At 28.0% G+C, this 19513-nt stretch overlaps 1 protein-coding gene and 1 long non-coding RNA gene across 4 annotated transcripts in view; both read left to right on the forward strand.

Moving 5' to 3' along the window:
- Positions 1–19513, forward strand: part of LOC147808566 (zinc finger BED domain-containing protein 5-like) — an 88366-nt gene that overhangs the window by 7541 nt on the left and 61312 nt on the right. The window lies entirely within an intron of this gene.
- Positions 8952–17326, forward strand: LOC147808567 (uncharacterized). 3 transcript variants are annotated; one of them, XR_015433612.1, is made up of 5 exons: positions 8952–9251; positions 11436–11465; positions 12825–12858; positions 13487–13531; positions 17229–17326. It is a non-coding gene; the product is annotated as an uncharacterized LOC147808567 (long non-coding RNA). The 3 variants fall into 3 exon arrangements; XR_015433613.1 differs by lacking the exon at positions 11436–11465; XR_015433614.1 differs by lacking the exons at positions 8952–9251; positions 11436–11465 and adding an exon at positions 10053–10134.

The following is a 19513-nucleotide window of genomic DNA, read 5'->3' on the forward strand; positions in this document are numbered from 1 at the left end:
CTATCGTTGTGGAATATTATCTTAACTTTGACCACACATCCAAAACAAACATTTACAATGGAACGTGGATATTAAGGAAGTAAAACTTCTTCCAACTAAATCGTATAATTAAAGTAAATATATTCTCTAATTTCAAATAACCAAAAATATGTAGTTTCTCAAGGACCTATTATAGTTCGACGACCAAAACTTTAAACAGAAGCATATAATTTTTTTTAAAAATTAAATCAACCTATTGTTTTAACATCAAAAGATTCCTTTCAGCATTTTGTAATAACGAATCCTTCATTTTCCAAGTCAACACTACGGCAAGGTTAGTAAGATTTCAAAAAAAGCGTGCTTCAAATCTTACGCATGGAAGCGTACGAAACATAACGTAAATTTCCAAAGTCTGCCTAATGTCTTCAAAATCTGTAGCAAAAGAGCAAAACGGTTTTTCCATTTGAAATCAGCATAACAAACTACTTTATGAAAGGTAAACGCCATAGCTGATATCTTAATCTTATTTATCAGTGTAAGCTTCTTAAATTGTCACTCTTTCATCCTTCATCCTTTTAGAACATGATTATCGAATTCCATTTTACTTGTTTCCATATTCATGGTTTCATCTCCGCAAAAGCTTCCTCTGTACGACTACTAACCATTTGACGAAGGATCAAGAAACTGTGTGGGGATGAGATTCGCTCTGATGAAGATCAAATTATGTATGGCAAACATATTGCATCATTACAGAATCAAAACTCATTCAACAACAAAAGTAAACAACCTTTAAATTTACTAATTTATTCTTATAGATTGTAAAAGAAGTATTCAAGGTAGTGACCTTTTTTTTCGTAGGTACAGTTAAAGTACAGGAGATTCACGCTTTTTTTCAGTGCAAAGTAATTACCTCTTGGTTTAGAAAAAAACATTAATTTACCAAAGCAAAAAATTTCTAAAAATGTATCGGAAGTTACGTGACGCAATGTTACTTGAAGTTATACAATGCAGTATTTTGAAGTGTAACGTATTTCAAAAGTTTCCTTTATTGTAGAAGTTCTTTATTTAATAATTAATTTGGGGATTTTTTTTAAAACTTATTTTGCTATGACTCCCAGCAAATAGATCACAAAATTTCCAAGAGCGTTGCAGCTTACTTTAACTCTCTCATTTGGAAAATTTTAGCAGTGGTAGCAGCCAAAATTTTGTATAGTGGAAAATTGTATGTTTGCGTAGTATTTGACTTGATAGTGTCACGCATAAGAAGCCAGGGCTTGGAAATTGTTTGTTTTAAAAACAACACTGCAAAGGTATATATCAAGGATTACTTTTATTTTAGAAATTCTTTTTACGGAAAAAAATATTTCAATTTTTTGGAAACGTATTTTGTATTCTTTTGAATTATATACTAAATAATAGATCATAAATTAGTGCCGAGAACACAGCTGTCAACAACAGCACTTTCATTTGGAGATTTTTTTATTTGCAGCGAAACAGCCAATTTGGCAGTCTTTGACTATTATAATATTTAGACTGACAGTATTATGAGATAAAGAAGCAGTCAAAAACATAAAAAATTTTGCCTAAAAGTTTGCCAAGTCCGTTAAACATTTTGCATTTAAAAAAAATGCTACAAAAGAACAGTTCAAAATTACCTTTATTCTAGATATTTTAGACGTATGATTCGCAACATATTGAAACTCAAAATAAAAGAGATAATGCATTCTAGCTTGGGATTAATCCATGATATTCTACACACACAAATCAAAGTAATGCTTTATTTGTATTAACCCTTTCGCGCCGACTGTCACAAATACGTGACAGCATGAAACCGTATCAACCAGGGAAAAAAGATAAAGCTGGTAATCAAAGTAATTCTTTAGCACAGTTTATTTGTGGGCGGAGTTATAATTGTTTGATTTATTTCATTCACCGTTACTTTGTTCAAAATAAAACTATTTAGTTATACTTTGAATTAACATTGATTATATGTATGATTAAACTAACAATAATTAAGATAAAAGCAAAGTAAGTCTGTCAAATTAGAAACGACTACATTTAAGTTACCGTTTTTTATTTAATTACATCCTGATTTTGTACGAATGCTTTTCTGAATCACCCGTCCCCGAGGGGTTAAAGAAGCGTTCTCTCAAAAACGTGTCCACATTCGATTTCATGCCGACGAGTCAAATTCTATGCGTCGAATTTCCCCGCTGATTAAGAATAAATTCTCTTAATGTACTCATTACGTCTACCAGCTGAAGTTTTTCACTGGCGGATGTATTATTTAGATTTGGCATCACTTAATTGAGTTGCATGGTTTCAAAAGATTAAAAAAAATAATAATTATTATTAATATTTTGTTGTGGTAGATAAGTAATGTCGTTTCTCTTTTTTAATGCTTTAATGTGAGCGTATTGATTGAGGCACCTGACTTGTGACACTAGCCTATTCATCTGAGATTAAATTGCCAAATTCAACGCGCGAATGCTGTTGAATAACTTATATACGGAATAACTTTGTTTTGAAATTTAAAGATAATTTCGTTCTTTTTTCAGAAAGTACGAAATGCCACCTTGTATTTTTTTTCAAACTTATTTATTATAATAGTTTTTAACTTATCTAAATTTGTGCTAATTTTACCATGTTTTATTTTTAAATTTAAATAAAATTTCTGTGTTTTTTTTTATAAAAGTAATAAATGTCACATAGCTTTTGAATTATAGTTCAAACTTATATATTATTAGAGTTTTAAACTTATCTAAATTTGTGCTTATTTTACCATGTTTTTTTTTTTAAATTTAAAGATAAGTTCGCTGTTTTGTATAAAAGTATGAAATGCCAACTTGCTTTTGAATTATAGTTTAAAAGCAATGTGGCATTTCATACTCTCATATTCAAACTCTTTTCATTCAACTATTCATACTCTTGTGGAAGAAACGAGAATCAACATTTCTTCTATAACTTATGCAGTATTTTGCGGCAATTATTAGGTCAGCAATAAGGTTATATTCACGAAAACAAGAGCCTCAAAATAGAACAGAATGTTGTAGAGAATTTAACTCAATGGTAATGTTGTAGCTTAATGAGACAGAGCATATATATCGGAAAAAAGCATATGCATATAAAGAAACTATCCAACAAAGCTAAGCAGCACATCTGATACCTACATATTGAATGGCACTTTTTGCTTCCTTGTAAAATTGGGTGCATTCCTTCACGGCCAGAATTTTCCGTTGAACCAAATACTTTTCAATTTAACACGACCATAATAATAACATTGGGAAACAAATTTATTGATGCATTTATATACAAGTATCTTACCTAATTCGGGGTTCCATTTCACTAGGAATTGTACTTCCCGCGTTTGCCTGTTTGTCATTAGACTTTCCATTAAATGCTTGGTAGTAGTACAGTCCGCAAAAAAAAAAACGAATCACCCTGAATAACTTTCGTTCTAATGATTGGATTTTCACGAACTAAGTGTCAATCTTAATGGTTCCTGGGGGTGACCTCAAACTTGCTAATTAATTGGTGCTAACTATTAATTAAGTTACGAAATCAGACACAAAAACGTACTTTCTCTGAATAAACAGACATTTTTTTTTACATATTTGGATTTTTAACCTTCAAAATATAGGGGGTAGCCGCAATCTGGGAAATATGGTCCCCATAGATTGGTCAGGAGAGCGATCCAAAGTTCGTACCCCTTAATGTTAATTTCACTTTTTACGTTTTTAGTCATATTTTCAAAACTAATGAAGCAATTTAAAGAAAATTGCACCCACTCATAAAACTCATTTACCCAAAGATAATTTCATGAAAAAAATAATTTTTAATAATTATTAATTATTTTTTATTATTTAATAATATTGAGGATGAAAAAATTTTGAATTATAAGGTATGAATTTTTTTATACCATATTAATCTACATATTTTTCAATTGAAAAATCTAAAGTTTCAACTGTTTTTATTTATTAGAAGCTGAGAAAAATTAAAATTAATAATTCTTAAAAAAATTATTTGGCGACACTAGAGAAATGATTAAATGGGGCGATTAATATTAAAATGTGATAAACTTGCAAGGAACTTGACTTCGCGCGCGTAGTGTGAAATTTCATTCATATTTTTTTCGCTAATATTCGTTTGCTAATCTTTTTATTTTTATTTCTTTCTAACTATAAAATACAATGTTTCCTTTTTAGACTTAATAATTTATTTGAAATTTAGTAAAGAAGTTTGAATAAAATATTTTGAATAAAAAAGAATTTATTCAAGGAATGTTTAGTTTTATAAAATAGGATATGATATGATCTTCTGATAGAATATGATTACACACCAGATTGTGCTTCTTTAATGTGATTATTTTTTATTTTTTGCTTTTCAATAACTGATACAATTTCAATAATATTCATACGTATGCATAGATTTGGAATAATATATTTATCAATTTCTTGAATATATATTTTATAAATATTAATAAAAATACGTAGTCAGCATTTTTAAACATCTCTCACAACATCGCAAATTTCTCAACATCTTATAGGGTAAATTAACGAATGAAGTAGCACTTAAGCTTAGCTTGCCTTTAAGAAAAAATCATAAAAATTTCAAAATTTGTAATTTTAGCTAAATGATGGCGTCGACATATTTGTCATTAAATACAAATAATGTAAAAAAAATTTCGATAACTTGCATAATATTGTTTTAAGCTTTTGGTGGTTTAAATAATAAGTAGTAAGATAACCAAGTGAAGGAACAGTTCTTACCAGTGAATAAACACTAAATTTTCCAGTGAATGAACACTTAATTTAGAGAATGTTTGATGCTCGTTAAGAATCCATAGACCACACAAATGTGTAAAAACAAGATTTTTTTTGGAATTACAACATATAATCACAGTTAACGTGAAAAATGTTACTTTTCTTTCAGTCATGGAATGGAAAGTAAAATATGTTTGAATACATAATTTTAAAAAAAAATGTTTTTCATTTTTTTTCTCACAGTTCAATAGTCCGTTCTAAATTATGAGTGTTTATCATTGCGTAATCCGATGATGTTTTTATTATTATTATAATTAGATCACTTTTTTGTTTACTCTTTTCCCCATATTTTTTAAAGCTATTTTTTAATATTTTTAAGTATTTTTTTTCTCTTCGCCAATGGCCAATGTAAATGTATCTTCGAAATTTCTTTTGATTTTCCAGTACCATTTCTAGAATTCCTCACTGGATAATAAATGAGAAAAAGGAGTTTCGAAGTTTGAGTAAAATCCATCTCTCATTGACTTATATCTAGTGGGTCTTCAGCAGTACTTACCACTTACTTATGGAACCAATTGTTTTTGCAACTAACAATGCCTCAAGAGGACTTATATCAAAATCTGTTTTCAAGATACTTTCATTATCAATGTTAGTTGTATCAGCTTCAGTGCCAAAATTTGATTAGCCAAATGTTCTTTTTGAAATAAATTCTTCAATATTGAGAAAAGCACAGGCTATTGGATACTTGGGAGATTAAACTTTTCTGTCGTCAATGTTCCTTTAAAAATTTGCAACATAACTTGTGAGATTTCCTTCTCATGCTTCTGAAGAAATAGTGCATCGTTACTCTCGAAGCATGTATTTTGTTGATAAGTTTTCTTGCTCATTATCTCTTGGTGTCTGTTTTGCATGCATTTGTTAAAGGCAACGTTTTTTACGTCGAATGGAAAAATATCGCATTTCATAAAAGCATTTTAACTTCATCAGTTGATGCCTCAAAATCTTATTTAAAAATGGATGTAAAATTTTCTCGACATATTGCTTTACAATTCTTTTAAGATCTAACGGGAGATTTCCCTGAATTAGGTAGAAAACTAAACCAGAAAATTTGTTTTGATGAACATAACTTGCTCAGTTTCAAATTGATATGAGATTTACACCTATCCAAAACAAGCAAAATAGGGAATTTGGTAGCATTTTTAGTTAGCCATGGGTAGAAACATTTGCAATATATTTGTAAAATGTTGTTGCGGTCATTGTTTCATTTTATGAATCGCTTTTTCCAATGAAATATATAGCAGGGACTGATTCTGTAATATCTCAAAGAATTCTTCAGTAAGGAAAAACTACCAATGGAGGTACTTTTTCTTTCCTAGGAACTAAGGAATAAAAATTCTTATAATTTTTAGGGCCGCGGATTTTTCCTGTTTAAGGGCAGTATTCAACTCTTGTTTCGTTCGCATTGTAAATGCAATCACTTTCTAAAAGGATGCCTGGGCTACTTTCCTCCTAAAGATTCATCTAAAGTTCTTAAAACCAGTATTTCGAATATTATTCTCTAAGGGAAGTTTCGCTTTTTGAAATTATCTTCGCATTGCACCGAGTTATCGGTGGATGTCGCCTTAAAAAAAACTTCACCCATTTTTCACATGGATGATTGATTTTAAATGGATTTTTCCTACCAGTTCCCGTCTGGACGTTAAAAGCCGCAATAAGATAATAACTTAGCTAATTATTAGCACAAAGGCCTGCAACGAAATTTTCTATTCAAGCTTTCATTATTATATTTAGTCAGCAAACATAGCTTATTAAGGTGTCTAAGGTATGATGTAATAACTAATCACTACATTTATTACGATAAATTATTATTATAATTCTTCAAATAAATTTAGCAATTAAATTTGCATTTTGAAATGAAATTGTTATAGGAACTATTCATACAACATTTAACTGAATTTTAGGTGTCCTCTATATCGCAGAACTACTAATTATCCATGTAAAATCATATTTCATTCATACTATTCATTCACTGGGAAATCTATTCCCAGTGAAGAAACATGCCTGTTCCTTCACTGGTTAGAAGTTGTTTTTTGTACTTTTAACATAATTTTAATGTATAAAATGACTAAAAGTACAGAAAAATTAAAATTTTCCTTTTATTTTCATTAACTTGAAAAAATCACAATAAAGGAACACTTGTTTATTCATTGGTTTTTCATCGTTTGGCAATCCAGTTAATAAGCATCCCCTAATCTCAGTACTTGCTTATGTTATGATGCTTGAAATAAATAAAAACGTAACTTCAATAACCATATTTTGAATTCTCTTTTTCACCATGAGGAAAAAAAGCATTATTATATGCAATTAATTGTACTTTAAACGGAAAACTACCACCACTGACCTTATAATTGTGTCAAAGAAACAAGGCGTTGAACAGATACTAACAAATTCAAAACTTTTTCCAGAGAAGACTCTAAGACCAGGTAACTCAATGCATTGTTAGATGACTTCCTATTGTTAGGTAGTAAGCTACTGTTACCAATCAATCTAAATTAAAACGTTTAAAATCTTATTTTTAAAAAATATCGATGAAATGTTCCTTCACTGGTTGGTTTACCCTATATCGTCTTAATCTTAAAAGAAATTTCCGGAAGTGTTTCACAAGTGTTACGCAGAACTATTTTACCAATTATTTAAGTAAATTTTGACATTTTTAAGAATCTTATTCTTTACCCTTTTACGTTTATTATTTCTTCATTAATATGCTAATAATTTTTTTTAGTTCCTTAATTTAGGGTTTCTTTAAAGTAAAGTTCCTTTCTAAATTATAGTCAAGTTTTCTTAAAAAGAATTATTGTCTGCTAGCCAAGAATAAAACCTTGTTAAAAAATTAAAAACATTCCGCTGTTTAAAATTGTTTAATGCAAAACAGCTGATTATTTACTAAGGATACTATTTTTTTTTTAAAAAAGAGTATAAATTATTGATTGTCTTTTTTTTTGTTTTGTTTATCGTGACTTCAACATAGATTATCTAAAATAATTTTGATGTTTTATAAGTCACTACAAAGAGTATAAAGATACAGAACATAAAAAGCTGTCGAATACGTAGCCAAATTTTTAAGCTTCTTAAAATATCTCAGTATCTTAAATGTCGTCCTAACATCTTAGTTGTGAAATAAAATTTTTTATTATCTGATCACGTGTGATTCACTAATTATTTCATTATATCTTTTACTCTTTCTTTATGATACCAAGTAGATTTTTTTCCCGATAATATACTAAACTATTTTGTTTAATTTTTTTACTTTAGCACGATTTCCAAGATATTATTGTAGTATAATTTGTTATCAGAAAATGCCTTATTTTGTTAAGTAGGAAATACTAAAAATTAAAATTTGTAAGAAGATTCCGAAGCCGTGCCAATTTTAGAGTCATCTGATTTTAAAAAAAATGCTGTAAAAAATACGCAATTTCCAAACTTATTTTAATAATAGAAAAATAAAAAAACGTGGCAAGAGGGCTAACATACTTTTGACAGAAATTGTGAAAACTAATTTTTCCTATATTTCGTCAAAAGAGGATAAGAATGATATTGCTCCAAGGGACCTACTCAATAATTTCGCTATTTCCAGAATGAAATCTGTTTGATCGAAACATATTATTACTTGAAAATTAAAAGGAGGAAAAAATTAGCTTTTATTATTTATCTAATCTTATTCCATTTATTTAATGATAGCAGTATTAAGGTTAAGAATATGCGATGGAACTATTATACTATATTACTATTATACTATAAATGCATTAAATCATGTAGCTTGAATAATTTTATTTTAAGTAAATTATTTAATAATTTCAAGCAAATAAAGGTGTAAAAATAAACTCGATCAAAATACTCCGAAAGCATACCCTAAAATATATGTAGAATAAACTTTGGCATCGATACATAAAAAATACCTTTTCAAAACTTATTTTAATATCGAGTGAAATAATTTAATATGTTGTGTAACTAAATGGATAATCCCAAGAAACTGAATCGAAAATATAAAAACTTCATTGATTTAAAAAAATAATAGATGATAATAAAAGTAGACATGTTTTAAGCGTCCAATAATGAAAGTCACAAGTTATTCAAGCCTGACAAGTCTTGAGAATGGACGATTATATTTGAACGCTCGAAACATGTCTACTTTTACTTCCCTCTTCCCAGCAAAAACATAAGTTCTGGCCATCTTCGAAATTACTGACGGTACTGATTGAAAAGTGAAGGTGCAAATTACTGTCAGCTGGGTTGATTGCTGGGCCACCCTATGAACTTTTGCCAACATTGTAGGAAGTGTTGGGCCTGTACATTACAAACAGCCGCATCCCGTCAGTCTGAATCTACCCAATGGGCCACCAAGTTAAAGTTGTCTGCTGCCGCCAGTGAAGCGGTCGAGCGAGTAACTGTAACTGTGAATTTATTGTTTAGAAAAAGAAGCACGTTGGATTCTTATAATTTTCAAAAAAGGTAAGGTTTTATTTTTTTCTATTACATTGAAGTTATTATTTTAATCATTTTTGATTTACTATTGTTCAAATATGTTTACGACGTGCAGATTTCGGTTTACAAAGAACCGCGTTTGAAGTGCTGTTTTGGCGCTATGTTTTAGATTGGCAATCATCTTTATTCAATTAATACATCATAATTAACACCTTTCTAAGATAGAATAATAAAAAATATTAAATTTAATTCAATGAAAATGTACAGACAAATGTTTTATCAACACCAAGATCGCCGCCAAATTTTTAGCGACAATCGAGCAGTAGCACGCCAAAAACAAATATAAATTCTGTTGTATGTTGACTCTTTAAGTGCAATTCATAATATGTTGTAGCATATGATATAAATCAGGTTTATCTAAGTATATTATGAAAATAGGTTTGTATAATAATCAAGAATTTTCATTAAAACTTATTTCTTTATGTTAAATAATATTTAGATTTTAGTTAACTAATTGCTGTTAGTAATATTAAAAATTGTTTCTGTTATATGTATTTCATTTTAATGAAATTTTTGAGCTAAATTCAAGTGTAAAAATAGGTAAAGGTTTAATAATTTATACTAAATAGTTTAAATTAAGATGAAAAATTTATTTGTACATGTTAATATAAATAATTGCGAAGAATCGTGCTGTGAATTCTTAAACAACCTAAAAAAAATATAGATTATGGAAAGTTTTTTAGCACGCAGTTGCTCATACTTAATTGTATATTGGCTAACCAAAACAACCATAAATTCTTCGCCAAAAACAAATATAAATTCTGTTGTATGATGACTCTTTAAGTGCAATTCATAATATGTTGTAGCATATGATATAAATCAGGTTTATCTAAGTATATTATGAAAATAGGTTTGTATAATAATCAAGAATTTTCATTAAAACTTATTTCTTTATGTTAAATAATATTTAGATTTTAGTTAACTAATTGCTGTTAGTAATATTAAAAATTGTTTCTGTTATATGTATTTCATTTTAATGAAATTTTTGAGCTAAATTCAAGTGTAAAAATAGGTAAAGGTTTAATAATTTATACTAAATAGTTTAAATTAAGATGAAAAATTTATTTGTACATGTTAATATAAATAATTGCGAAGAATCGTGCTGTGAATTCTTAAACAACCTAAAAAAAATATAGATTATGGAAAGTTTTTTAGCACGCAGTTGCTCATACTTAATTGTATATTGGCTAACGCCACTTATACAAAAAAAAAATATTACAAAATTCTTTTATATTTTGAAATCAATGTTAAGTTACTTCATAATTTTTGTTAAGAGTTAAGTGAATAATGTTTTTATTGTGAATTTCAAGTTAATATTCATATAAAATAATGCCCGATTTTTATAGGGATTACAAAAATATATAAAAGTTCAATACAATATGAAAACAAAATTCATACTCAATAAAAATAACAAACAACTCTTTTTCTATTAGTTTTAAAAATGTTAGAAAACCTGTTAGCGCTCTCCATGAATTTCTATAGGTTTTCTTATTTCTTGCTGTGTTTATTATTAATTTAATGAACTCGCACTCATATTGGTAACATGCGATCAAAATTTCTACTTTTCGACTAGTTAGAGTACTAAAATCTACAGGAGCTCTGTACTTGTTGACAATTTAAATTACAATCATTTCCTGACCGCTATAGACAGAATATAATACCATTTTATTTACAAGTACAACTTCTTAAAAGGATGTTTGACCACTTTCGAAGTAGCCGAGGTGCTTCAAATTTAACTTGTATTCTATTGAGAAAACAAGTTATAACTGCTTCCGAATCACTGAAAGCTAAATTTATAATAATTTTTTGCAGAGAATCTTTCAGTGGAAATAAAAGTTTTTCAATTAACTCCTTGAAAGATTTTCAATGCTAACCTTATATTTTGTGATCCTAGAGCCGAACTTAGAAAATTTTGTTGTTTTATTGTTGACAATTCTGTTAAGAAAATTTCCTGACCTACAAGTTATTTTTCTCATTCTAATTTCTGAAAAATGTTATTCTAATTTTCATTCAAACGTTTTGAGTGCCCGTTGTGTAATGCTTTTTAAATTTTTGCTGAAAGTTAAGCGAAATTTTTTTTACTGTATATCTCAAGTTAATATTCACATGAAAGTAAGACCTTTTTTTTTCTTTTACCTCTTTAAATGTTAGAAAACCTGTGCCAGTCCTCCATGAATTTCTGTAAGTTTTATTACTTAATGTATTTATTATTTATTGAATTATCTCGCTTTCATGTTTGTAACAATGGTAACTTGCAATTGAAATTTCTACTATTTTCCAACTGAGTGAAGTACTGCGTCTCTGTTCTCATCAACTTCACTTTCCAAGTAGCTGAAGTGCTCCAAATTCAACTCTTATTCCATTGACAACTTACATCTTATCACATAAAGGAATTTTTTTTTTCTTAAACTAAATATCAAATCCTTATATTGAGCTTTGTATGGAAGTGCTAGACTAATATAATTATTAATAATAGTTTATTAGACACAATATGCTTTAATATTAGATTCCATTGAACACTAATTTAAACGTAAATTTACGAGTAGTTTGAAACACGGCTTAACGAAAAAATCTAGCCGCTTTTTTTTATTGATAATTTTCTTATTTTATTTTCATAATCTGTTTTGGCTTGAGCAAAATAGTTGTTGTTTGCCTGTCAGTCTGACCACAGCAAAGTGAGGGTTTAAACGCACATATTTTAAATTATTGTACTAGGGGGTGAACCATATGGAAACGACAAAAATTTGATTATAATCAATTTGAAAAGTTTTTTTCAGAATAAATTAAATTTCAAAAATGACTTTTATGTGAAACTGTTCTATTTTACATAAATTAAATTGAAAAAAGCAACTATTACCAAACAATTCCCCTGATACAAATTTTTAAATTTATTAATAGTTAAAATGATTTATCAATTAACTTATTTTTTTTTTCATCATCTGCAGAATCTTTGATGTGCATAAATAATTTAATATTATTTTGAGAAGTAATATTTTAATTATTATTATTTGAATTATGATTTTAAAGAAGGATTAAGGACATTTTAATGTATTAAGCAAATTCATTTATAAAGTACAGTGAATTCTCACTTATGCACCAGTCTTTGGGACCAAGAGAAAAAGCGTATAAGATTTAAAAAACAGTAAGTTCATGCAAATAAGAAAAGCTTCAGATTCAGCAAAAGCTAAATTTACAATAATTTTTTGCCGAGAATCTATTAGTGGGAATAAAAAAATAAATTTCAATTAACTCTTAGGAAGATTTTCAATGCTAACCTTATATTTTGTGTTTTTTTTATTGTTGACAATTCTGTTAATAAAATTTCCTGGTCGAAAAGTTATTTTTCTCATTCTAAATTTCCTGGCCTACAAGTTATTTTTCTCATTCTAATTTCTAAAAAATAATTTAATTTTTATTTAATCTTTCTGGGTGTCCATTGGGTAATACTTTTTAAATTTCTGCTAAGAGTTTACCGTAAAATATTTTTACTGTATACAAGGTAATATTTACATAAAAATATGACCTTTTTTTTCCTTTTAGCTTTTCAACCTGTGCCAGTCCACCATGAATTTCAGTAAGTTTTTTAACTTTTATCATATGCAGAATCTTGGATGTACATAATTAATTTAATATTAGGTACTTTGAGAAGTAGTATTTTAATTATTATTACTTGAATTATGATTTTAAAGAAGAATTAGGGACATTTTAATGTATAAAGAAAATTTATTTATAAAGTGCAGTGAATTCTCCCTTATGCATCAGTTTTTGGGACCAAGAGAAAAAGTGTATAAGATTTTAAAAACAGTAAGTTCATGCACATAAGAAAAGCTTCAGATTCAGCGAAAGCTAAATTTACAATAATTTTTTGTGGAGAATCTTTAAGTGGAAATAAAAAAATAAATTTCAATTAACTCTTTGGAAGATTTTAAACGCTGACCTTATATTTTGTGATCCTAGAGGCGAACTTAGAAAATTTTGTTGTTTTATTGATGACGATTCTGTTAATAAAATTTCGTAGCCTGCAAGTTATTTTTCTCATTCAAATTTCTAAAAAATATTATTCTAATTTTTACTTAATCTTTCTGGGTGTCCGTTGTATAATGTTTTTTAAATTTCTGCTAAAAGTTTACTGAAAAATTTTTTTACTGTATATCTCAAGTTAATATTTACATAAAAATAAGACCCTTTTTTTTCCCTTTTAGCTCTTCAAATGTTGGTAAACCTGTGCCAGTCCACCATGAATTTCTGTAAGTTTTATTACTTTTATCATCTGCAGAATCTTTGATGTGCATAAATAATTTATTATTTTGAGAAGTATTATTTTAATTATTATTATTTGAATTATGATTTTAAAGAAGGATTAGGGACATTTTAATGTATTAAGCGAATTCATTTATAAAATACAGTGAATTCTCATTATGCTTCAGTCTTTGGGACCAAGAGAAAAAGTCCATAAGATTTTAAAAACAGTAAGTTCATACAAATAAGAAAAGCTAGATAGAAAAGTTTCAATAGCTGAATAAAACTACAAATAGTCGTGAATAGCGGCTAAACCTTCTAATTGTTTTTAATGATTTCGAGTAATGTTTTTGTCATCTCTGTTTTCACGTAAACTGAGTAATAGTAATCGCTATAGCTTTACATTCCTTGACCAAAAACTAACGTTTTAATTGGTGGTGGGAAAGACACTGCTAGATAAATTTTGAAAGCATATGGGTGGTATATATGGTGGTTTCAATGTGGGTGGTGTGATAGATAAGACACCTTATTCAAATTCATATAAAAAAATGTCTTCCTAGAAACAATAAAGGTGAAAAAAATCCCATAGGGAAGAAAAATGAACTGTATTACTAGATCCAGTAACTTATTTCCTTTTATCTGTAACGAAGATTGTTTATTTGCTTTAAACTGAAAACTTTTTCTAAAAAATGGGATTATTTTTTTCTATTTAAACAAAAAATAAAATCAAAATTTTAGACTTTTAAAAAAAAATTGTGTGCTGAATTGAAATATTTATTTTCTGAATGATGCATAAAGAATTATAATTATTATTATTTTCCTATATAATGATCAAGGGCCTTTGAAAACCTTTGTATATATGCAAAAGGCACATAAAAGAGGTGGCGCAGAAGTGATTGGTCACTGTATGTAGTTTTATATTTTAATAATGGTTATTAATTTTCATTTTAATCGTTCACTTCCCTATTCAATGAAAAAAGTGTTATATTTATAAATTTTATTGATGTATATAAAATATTTTTTTAAAAATTTTATTAAGTACAGTAAGATTTTAATTGTGAAAACACAATCATATTTAAAAACCTACCTTGTTAACATAGCTTAAAAACGTGTAGGTTAAAGAGAAAAAAAAAAGTAACAACAAAGTACTGATTTGAAGCATCTTGAAACTAACCTGTACAATATTGAATGCCTTCTAAGACATTATTTGGTATTTGCGATAAGAACAATTTTTTAGTCCAAGCAAATAAAATGCCCCGTAAAAGTTAAAAAATTCTTAATAAAATGTGTAAGTAAATTTAATTTATGGTAACTAAGAAATAATGTTAATAACACCTACATTTCACTTATTTATCTATTCTTCAATAGTACAAAATATTTTTATTTGGCAATAATATATACACCTACCTTTTTAAAAACAAAAAAGTTTTCTTGAAACAGAAGTTTAAAATGTAAACACATTAGGAATCTCTAAACTAACATTTAAGTGCGACAGAAGCAAAAAGATTATAAAAATCTTACGATTTTATGAGTTAAACGAGATGAAAAACATCAGAACCAGTTTAATTGCATATTGAAATGTTGAAGTTTTAAAAGATTCTTTTTTAACTTTCCGCCCTATAAACGGGTTGTGGTTGTGTGACGTGGGCGACCCTGCTTCACCACAGGTGCCCACTGGGTAACGAGAAGAAAGTAGTAGTTCTGGCATTCCTGTGGCCAATGGGACAACCCCCCAATGCCTGCAATTTAAAAAAAAAAGGGAAAAAAGTCTATAATAAGGAAACGCCCATTGTAATGCTCCTGTCCTTGGGCAATCAAACAGGTTTAAATGTTTTCAGTCTAATTTTTCTCTGAATTATTCATTAGATTTAAATAAGTTTTGTTTCTTTTTATTAGTGGCCCATAATGTGTGTATCCTATTACAGAGTTTATTTGCTAGAATTCGAAAAGTATATGTTGAAATTGGTTAATGTGCAACTCCTGCTATTCTAATCTACAGAAAATGACAACTAATTTTTCTGTATCAAATAAAAATGCAGTGTACCTCCTCGAGAAGGGCCAACCGTCCTCACTGCCCTTTGACAACACTGTCTGATAATATTCCTTTTAAAAAATTTAATGTGTAAATTATGATTACACACTTTTAAAATTATTCGTGTTAATAAGTTTGATTCAGATACCATTACAAATATTTACTTTGTTAATTCTCAACTGGTTAAATTTTTAAAAGATTTTTTTAGTATCAATAAGTTTATTAAAAGATTTTTTAAAAAAATTTGAAATGAATATTTTTTTTAAAAATATGTACCTTTCAATATTTATTTTTAATTAATCGTTTATTAGTTAATAGTTTAAATTATGGAAAAAGCCTTCAAGTTTAGCAATATTTTTTTCTATTGCACAATGTTTTCTATTGCACAATGATTTTCTATTAGCATGTTTTTTTTCTTTGTAAGCTACAAATTTTTCTCATTTTGATAATGGGTGAGAACTACTTTTTGAAATATACATGTAAAATAGTAGGTATAGGATGGTAATTTTACAGTCGTTAAGAATCGAATTCAGCTGTTACATAATAGTACACATTTTGTTAACTATTTACGGTGTTAATTAAAAGCCCTTTAAAAACTCGGTGTACCCTTTTTTTTTTAGGAAGCACCTTTCCCTTTTTTATTCCTAGGCATAGTAATGGAGTATTTAACAAATATTTTTTGTTAAAAGAAGGAACTAAATTAATAAAAAAATTTGAAGAAAAGAAATTTCATCAGAGATGTAAACAATGTTATTAATATTTATGTAAACCTTTCATTTTTTGTCTTACATCTATACCAGTTATATAAAGACATTATGGAAATCGTGACATTGGTCAAATCTGTCGTTATTCTTATCTAGTTCTTGTGTTTTTTATATGAGGAAAACATTAATTTCACAAAGCATCACCATTAAAGTAATTTAAGAATTTATTGATTTATAAAGTTATTACAGAATTGTAAAATTATCTGCCTTTTTAACTAGCAAATTTTGAGCAACCTTTTTTCATATGGTTTCAATTCAATACATATTATTGTTTTGATGCCTATTTTAATATGAAAAATGTTGTAAATTTTGAAATTTTTTTTGTCAAGGGTATACAATTAAAAATTTAATCATAAAAGTAAAGCGAAAAAGAAATACTATTGATACATTCGTGCATGTAAGTAATATATATTTAAAAGTAATTTTTCTTCTACAGCTTTCCTTGAAACAATAATTTACATTAGAATATCATAATTGTTTTAAATATTAAATGCAATAAAATTGAGCACCATAAAATTAATGAAGAAAAAACTGCATGTTTTTTAAAATTAAATATTTTCTGAGAAAAGGTGAGCACAAAATTAAACACCCTGAATAACTTTTCATTTAACAGTTAGATTTTCATGTACTAGTTGTCAATCTTAATGGGTTCGTGAGTCAATATTCAATAATTTCATTCAGAAAGGAATTTTATGTTCAAAATCTTTCTAAATTATAAGACAGGTGTATGTTTTGCATGGTGTTACTAATTTGAAGACTAATTTGATGAGTCAAAATTTATCAATGAAATGATAAAAGCAAAAACTTTTCGATAGAAATTTTAGTTTTAAAAGCTCATTTTCACAAAAATACTTATGTTTTTAAAATATACGATTTGCATAATTTTTATTTTATTATCCTCTCTTTCAGGAGAACTCTTCTGTGCTATTCCAAGTGATTCTATGTAGACAAAGATATGATTTCTCTGTTGTTTTTATTATTTTTAAAATTAAATTGAAATTTGTGTAATATTTGTATTGATTAAGGTATGTCTTTGTATTTATATGTCTTTGTATAATAAAATGTTTGCAAGAGACAATGTTGATTATTCATTTAACTAATTTCAGGGTACATTCAGTTCATTACATGACTGGTTACATTAGTACATTTTTGTCCAATACACCTATTTTTTGTTAAATTTGCTGCAAGACTAAATATAATCAGTAAAACATGAATTCATGATCAGTATCGCACTAAATGATCATCTCTGGACAGCCTCTTAATATTATCGGCTGTAGGTTGTATTTATTTTTGTATAGGGTACAATAGTATCACTAGATTCCTTAAGAACACAGCTTTAATTTTAAAACATATATATACTGACTACAAGCTATTATAGACATATATATTGACTTCAAGTTAAACTTGAAAAATTACTTGTGAGATACAGAATTTTCATAATTCTGGACAGCAGTTTTATTATTCTGCTTTTAAGTAGAATATCACTGTAAAGAAAAGATTATTACATATGTTTACCTAGTTTAAAAATGTATTGATAAGTGGAAGCATAGATTGTGCACAGCAAATCTTTAGGACTAAGGGGTTGAACTGTGTAAAAAATATTCTTTGCATAAAACAATTTAAATGAAAAAATTAACCTAGAAATATTTTCTTAGTTCATATATTAATAATTTATTCAGAAATGTATTAGATAGCTAGATATTTATTTAGCTAATTGAATTAAATAAAAATTAGGTTTGTGGGTTTTAGTTACTCCTGTAACTAGGTCAATGACCTCTCGTAAACCTCTATAAACTAAAGGGATGCTGCTGGGTGTATATAAATTGCTGGCCCTCAATTATTGATTCATTGATTACCCTCTACTGGAAAATGTCGGGCAATCACTCACCCAGCGCGTTTTAGACAGTAACTGCTGGGTTAGGTACTACCGGCCATCGATAGGCCGGTATTGTTGGCTCGACAGAAGGCCAGCCATTCACTTTAGTACAGTTGAAAGTGACTTTTGCCGGCACAGACCCGTCGCTTTAGCTGGTGGCAAACAGCAGTTTTGTGGAGCTGGACCTACAAATTTGTTTTTGCTGGGTTCATATGTTTTGAAGCCAGTTGAGTTTTTATCGTCAATTTACATTTGGGTCTTTATCATTATTTTGATAAGGATTTTACACTCGTTAAAGTAAACATATGCATTTTAATATTTTAACAGGATTCATGTGGTCTTTAAAAACGTAAGAGCATCAATATTGTAAAAGTTATATTTAACTTAAAATTTTGAGACCGGATATTTTGAGTTAATGAAATTAAATATTTTATCTTTTAAATTTTTGGGTCCTATTCAGTATCTTAAGGATCTTACAAGCTCTTTTTAAAAGGAGAGTATCAGATATATATAAGAAAACATAAATAATCATAGTAGCAGTATTTGGTGGTAAATGTAGCTTATCGTAATTGAAGAATATGCTGCGCGACATTGTATGGTGAATTTGCGAACGTAAGTTTCAGAATGCATCGAAACACGAGGATGCTATTTGCTAATCATCTTTATCCAAAGAAAACCATGTAACCTAAATATCTAGCAGAATGAAGCGATTTTATAAACAACGAATCATACAATATGCAACATATTATTTCAATATCTTATTCTTAAACATAACATATTTTAATGTCTTTAAAATGCTACTAAACATTCAGCAATTCCTTGAGTTATAGAAAAAAGAAATATCTTAAATTACAGAAAACCTTGTGAATGTGCATTAGAATTACTATGCAATCTACATTTTATTTTTCTAGAACTTTTTTTTTCTTCCAACTTTCTTGCCTAGAAGATTCGATTAACCCTTTCTCGCCGACTGTCACAAATACGTGACAGCATAAAACAGTATCAACCAGGGTAAGATAAAACTGATAATCAAAGTAATTCTTTAGCAGTTTATTTGTGGTCAGGGTTATAATTGTTTGATTTATTTAATTCACCATTACTTAGTTGAAAATAAAAGTATTTAGTTATACTTCGAACTAACATTGATTATATATATGATTAAACTAACAAAAATTAAATTCAAGGCAAAGTAAGTCGGCGAAATTAGCAACGCCTGCATTTAAGCTACCGTTTTTTATTTATTTACATCCTGATTCTGATTTCGTACGAATGCTTTCATGAATCACCCGTCCCCAAGGGGTTCAAAGCTGTAAAAATG

The sequence above is a fragment of the Parasteatoda tepidariorum genome, chromosome 5 (genome assembly GCF_982258835.1).
Source record: "Parasteatoda tepidariorum strain Cologne lab strain chromosome 5, Ptep-v5.0, whole genome shotgun sequence".
NCBI lineage: Eukaryota > Metazoa > Arthropoda > Arachnida > Araneae > Theridiidae > Parasteatoda > Parasteatoda tepidariorum.